The 6,000-nt window shown below is 44.6% G+C and overlaps 1 protein-coding gene across 1 annotated transcript in view; it reads left to right on the top strand.

Moving 5' to 3' along the window:
- The first annotated feature begins 705 nt into the window (after nt 1-705).
- LOC144142236 (uncharacterized) overlaps nt 706-6,000 on the top strand; it is a 48,420-nt gene continuing 43,125 nt past the window's right edge. Inside the window, exon 1 of the mRNA XM_077673599.1 lies at nt 706-1,584. The gene's annotated coding sequence lies outside the window, so the exon portion shown is untranslated. The remainder of the gene's footprint in view (nt 1,585-6,000) is intronic.

The raw sequence follows: 6,000 nt of genomic DNA, 5'->3' as shown, positions 1-6,000 counted from the left end.
GCGCATTACAATCTTGTAAATACAGTAATTTTCGAGTGGAAAGTAGAACAAGTTGGTATTAGGATAACTTGTGCATATTTTCTAGTGCAAACAAAAAAAGTGAACGGAAACGCAGGAGAACAGTGCATGGAATTGCATTCTTCTACATAATATGTAGAGAAGAACGCACATTTTGTAGTGTGTGTCCCATCCGCATTCTTATCCCGTGTTATTGTTTCTTGCACTAGGAGATGTACCTACTTGTCAAGGAAAAGTTGACTTGAGTTTACATTTCAGCAGCTTCTCTTTTTTATTTTCAGGTGGAATGCTGCCGCAGTCCCTTCAAGAATACAGCCCGTCCAGAAATTTTCTTTATTTGCGATGCTTTTGTGAACTGTTAGCAGGTTGACTGCCCAGTCCACATAAGGTCTTTGTTGGTGATGTAAGGGCTTGTGCACAAGCAGTGTGTGCTTACCTTTGTCCAGGTGCCGCGTTAGGAAATCTCGTTCAGATTATGCCTGCTTTCATTGCAGGTTCCATTTTCAGATTGTATGCGCTCAATAATTGATCACGCAAAATTCAACTTCAGTTTGGATTTCAGTAGTTTTATTTTACTTAATTTTTTTTTCAGGTGGAATGCTGTGGCAAGTTCGTAGTGACCGTACCACAATCTGTGAAATTGAAACTTTCTTTTTGTAGTGTTTTGTGCCCTGTAAACAAATAGAGTGATCAGCCTACTACTGGAGTGCACTTTTGGCGTTGTAAAGGCTTGTGCATCAGGAGAGTATTATGTGTTTGCTTGTAATCTTTTTCGATATGCTAGGTTGCAAAATCTCTCCAGATTACAAGCAGGGTTTTCTTGCCAGTGAAGGGTGCTGGGATAAAGGGATAAGCTAAGCTAATTGTGTGCTTAGGAGTTTGATTGCCTTAATGCAACGTTGCTTCTTGTTGCATGTTTATTTTTCAAAGTTGGCCTTCAATGCAGAGGTTTAAGTCCTGCAAAAAGTATTGTTGTTACGTCCTGTTTTTCTACTGGCTTCATATCGTCTCACACATGTAATAGGCAGGTTTGTTAGTGTTTTGGAGTGATGCGGAATTGCAAAGAATATTTATCAGCTTGTAATTGACTTCGAGGTTTGCCAATTTGTGTCCAAATGGACACCAGAGTGGAACATTGTTTAGGAGAGCTTAATGGACAAATGTCTGCCGCAGGCAAAGTAGGGTAATGCTGCAAAAATTTGCTGTGAACTGTTGCTGTTTCACCGATAAACCTACTAAAATCGTAGCAAAAATATTTCATTTTTTTTGGGGTGGCTATAAATATAAATGATCTTTAAGCAATGTTTCACAAAATAAGTAAATGCTAACCACCCCTCTCCCACACCCCTCATTACTAATTTTAAAGTGTTGCAGGCTGGCAGGTATGGTGAGGAAGCAAGGTCAGTTATGTGCTTGATTTTTGTTTTTGGTTGATTCTTTTCTATCTACAATCCTGTGGTACCTTGCAATTCTAACTCGCAGAACGAGCGGACGGTCAGCAAAAGCCCGTGAGCCCTACAAAGGTCAAGGAGGAGGTGCAGGAGACTCAGCCGCCAAGTTCAGCAGGTATGGCAAGTAGCGCTTTAAAAATACAATCGTGTGCACTTGTTCCTCGTGCAGTCGGTTTGCTATCTCTAACGGGCACAAAGTAATATTCTGGCTGATGAAGAAATGACCAGGCCCTTGCAACCTGACAGGAAGCAATGCAAATTTTATTTTTACGACAAATGTGATAACAGATTTTAGCAATCTGTATGTGTGTGTGTGTGCGTATGTTTGTATGTGCGGATAGCACTTTTCTTTGAGTTTTTTGAGCGCTTAAGATGAATGTTATGGAATACCAGCTAGCCTGAGTGCAGGCCCTCCTTCAGCAATGCATGTTTTATGAGGCAGACTTATACCCCTGTTACACAAGCACCTTAACTGCCATTAACAAAAAGAGCAGTTGGGCTTAACAGCCGTTAGTCAAAGTTATACCCGCGGTACGCGAGTGTTCCGAAGGTGTTTGAGTCGAATGTTATTTGACTCAAGTGACACCTTTCTGCTGCTACACCACGTTTTCGAGGCCTTCGGTTAAAATGCCATTTGAGTCAAAGCAGCACCAGCAACGACCTTTGAGGTTCTCGAAGGCCTTTGAAACGCGAGCGGTCGCACTCTCTGGAGCAGTTTCTGCGTGCCGCAATTACAAAACAATTATTTACTAGTAAAAATTGGGATTTAAAGTCCACAATCTTCGTAATTTCTCACTTGTTTTTGTTTTTTATCACTTGCTGCACAATTACAAGGTTACTTGGTACTTTCAACTCCGGCACTGCGAAAAAAAAATCTGGCTGTCAGCACGTTTTGTGCGCGCTTGTAGACTATTATCAATTTGGTCGCTAATAACTCTTTTTTTTTTGCTCATTTAATTTCCAAAATTAAATTTTTGTCAAGAACTAAACAGGGCAGCAGTGGCGACACGAAAACATGGTGGGTAAATGCGGAAACTTTCAACTGCCTTTGACAATTGTCGTGTAGATTGGCGTTACTCCTTCCAGTTGGAATGGCATTTGAAATTTCTAGGGTAATTTTACTGAAATGTCCTTTGAAACGCTCGTGCAGGACAGGTATTACATGGCACCGCGAGCGCCGTTGAAAACCGTACGGCGATTGGCGCCAACAAAGGTCGTTCGTTGGTCTCCATTTGCCTGTTTCCCTCCGTTCCATCGGTAGATAGACAAAATGGCTGCCAGCAGCAACAACGTGTCCCCGCTGCAGGCGAGCGTGCTGACGCTAAAACGCTTCATATGGACACCATCACTGACGCATTTGCTAATTAACTTGCAGCAAGACAGTGGTGCCGCGTCTAGTACAAGGGGTGGATTGAGAAATGGGACGCTTCTCTCCACGCCGAAACAACAGGAAATGCAGCCATTTGCAATGCCATAGATCGAGTTGGATCGGCTGAATGGTGTTCCCTGGCCCTGCTACGAAAAAAATTCTTACGGAGGGTAAAAGAAATACACTGCGAAACATGTAGCGCAGAAAATTGTTAGCGAAACATTTTTTTGGAGTTTGCGAGAGTCATGTGATGAATCATTCGTACAGAACTGAACTTGGAAAGTGCCATGTGAGCACCGGTGAGCACAGCCACCACTGTTCAGTTCCCACGGCTGTTACTGCATTCAACTGCCATTAGTGTTAACGGCCGTTGCAACTGCCCGTGTAACAGGGCCTTGCCGGTAGTTTTAGGGCCTTGCCTAAAACTACCGGCAGTCGCTCCGCCTAATAAGACCCATTATCATACCTGAGACACGGAGAGTCACCACACATCACTGAGTCCTGTGCACTGCAAAAATCTCAGCAGGAGACGAGACAGCTCTTCACATAGTCCAGTGGCATTTAGGAAAAGTAATGTCCTCGAAAGCAGCGTGGGACACCCCTAGTTCCTGGAGATTGTGAAAGAAGTTCTTCCGCTCAGAGTTCTTTTTGGAGCAGTTCATAATGAAATGATCTCTGTCACCAGGAACACTGCACGAGGTGCACAAAGGGGATTAGACAATGCTGATTTTGTGTAGCCAAGCTGGTGTACGTGCTGAGGCTGTTCTTACTCAGTCGAGCAAACAGGCCTCGACTCTTCATGCTTTTCGTCGCAGCAGGTTGATGTAGTGGTAGTGACAACTGCCTAAAGTGCCTGCGAGCGGTCTGTTTCTGTAGTTGTTGGAAGTCGCTCCGCACTCTGTCAATTCTTGTAGAGAATAAGACGTCCCTCGCTAGGGTGTCAGCATGTTTGTTTCCTGTTACACTAACTTGCGATGGCATCCACTGGAATTTCATGGTGAATTCTTCATGCTTGAGGTGCTTCAGCAGAAGCAGAAATCCCTGGCAGGGCTTTTCCGCACGTATACACCACTGCAACAGGTGAAGAGCCGACTTTGAATTGCTAAATGTTGTGACTTTTGGCATTTCAAAAGATGACAGTTGCATAACACAGCTTCTGTGGCAATACTCTCTCTCATGGTATATGAAACCATGCGTTTCGCCCAGGCAGGTTATAAAATATTCAGACTATTTGTAAAAAAAGGTCGCTGTGCACACCTGTCTTTTTGTATCAACAGAGTCGGTGTATTCACGTTCCAAATGCTCCGGTACCAATGATCGTGCTTCAGAAACACATATACAAGGGTTTGAGTGAAATTGACGAATAGCTAGTGAACAATACACACTCTTGTGTTACCACGGCACGTCCAAAAGAGCCCCTTTTTATCAGGGGCAGAGCACCCCGAGAGTATTCGGGGTTTGCATGTGTGCGAGATCTTACCCTTGATCATGGGTGCCGTAGTAACACTAATCTAGCGTTGATTTCTCCGAGGCGCAACACTTGCATTTGTTGAGAAGCCTTGGAGATTGAAAAGTATTGACTATGACTCGTGACTACAGCCGCTTGAGGAGAGCCAAGAGGCAGCCTGGGCCCTTTCCTGTGTAAAGCTTTCAAACGTTCATATTGTCACTGAAAGCAACATTAGAGGCAGCTGATAAAGTATGGGGTTTGAAATGTATGCTTCGTGCAACTTTGGTGATCTCCCCACGTTACAGCGGCAATTCTCTACAGTGCATTTAGTCTGGGTGTCATAGATGAAATCAGAGTCTGCAGCATTTCACCGATGCACCCTGTTGTTGAGAACAATTCCAAGAAATCGTACATGAGTAGCCTGCCAGATGGCAATGCCATATAGGTCTAGCCTGACATAAGCAGACCTGCGCTGCGCATGAGGAAATAGAACAAAACACAAGTTCACTGATAGCGTCAGCCCTACATGAAAGGTTCAGACTAAGGTTTCAGGCTTGTGCAGACTAAACGGCATGTTGTGCTTTTACACACAACTGCTTTGTCTGGTATTCGGGTAGCCAGATGCTAATGTCATCCTCATGCATTGACATACAAGCTGTTGACCGATTATTCTTCTGTACAGAAGGGAGGGCAGCCATGGCGACATTGAAGAGGATAGGCGACAAAAGACTGCCCTGGGGTGTGCCTTGCAGCACACTTCTTTCTGAGCTTAAAATATTACCTATCCGCATCTCCAAGAAGTGATCAATCAAGAAAACCTGAATCAAGCAAAGGAGGTGTCCTGCCACTCCCATGTTTTGCAACTGGCACTTCACAGGACACAGTTGTATGCTTTAGACACATTAAGGCACACAGCAACAGTTGAGAAACTATGTGCTCTATTATGTTCCAAGTGGCTCACCAAGTCTAGTACACTATCTTGGGCGCTGAGACGATGGTGGAAGCCAGGTTTACAGGCCAGGAGCTTCTTCCGATGCTGTAGCCACCACGTCAGTCTGGCACAAACTACCGTATTTACTCGCGTAATGAACCCACTTTTTTTCTAGAAAATTCGGCATGAATTAGGAGGGAGGGTTCAATATGCGGGAAAAAATAGCAAGAGATTTTTAAAAGGTGAAATTTCATACGATAAAGTTGCTAAGAGAAGCGCTCGCAGAGCCTTACCATTTTCGTAAAAACACGTAGGTAATTATGTAATCAAATTTCTTTTTTATTCCCAACATGCTAGTCATGGAGCTGTCCTCCTCACTAAAGGCGCTTGCGGCTTCACATTTGTTGTCGGCCCACAGTGCACCGTCTTCCGTGCCGTCAAGGCACTCCAAAATATGTTTTCCGACACAAAGAAACTTTCCTTCTTTGGGCCCACGAAAAACACGGCGATCCCTGTTCACCGAAAATCCTCCCGTTCTCACCCGTAGCGTACACACACTGGGTCAACACTGAACTGCCGCCCAGCTGCGCGGTTTCCACGTGCATCGACGCATGTTCCACCACCTTCAGTTTAAAAGTGGCTGTGTAGCTCATGTACTGGCCCATCGTACGGAGCGCACCCGGAGCACAAAAAAAGGTCGCAACACGGCTGAGAAACAAAACCACGGAGCATAATGGCAACGTCGCAGAACAGCAAGAGCAGAGGAGTGCGGAGTACGTTT

This window comes from Haemaphysalis longicornis, unplaced genomic scaffold (genome assembly GCF_048455015.1).
Source record: "Haemaphysalis longicornis isolate Haplotype H1 unplaced genomic scaffold, Haemaphysalis longicornis Haplotype H1 scaffold_6, whole genome shotgun sequence".
Taxonomy (NCBI): domain Eukaryota; kingdom Metazoa; phylum Arthropoda; class Arachnida; order Ixodida; family Ixodidae; genus Haemaphysalis; species Haemaphysalis longicornis.
This window is presented reverse-complemented; position numbering and strand designations above follow the sequence as displayed.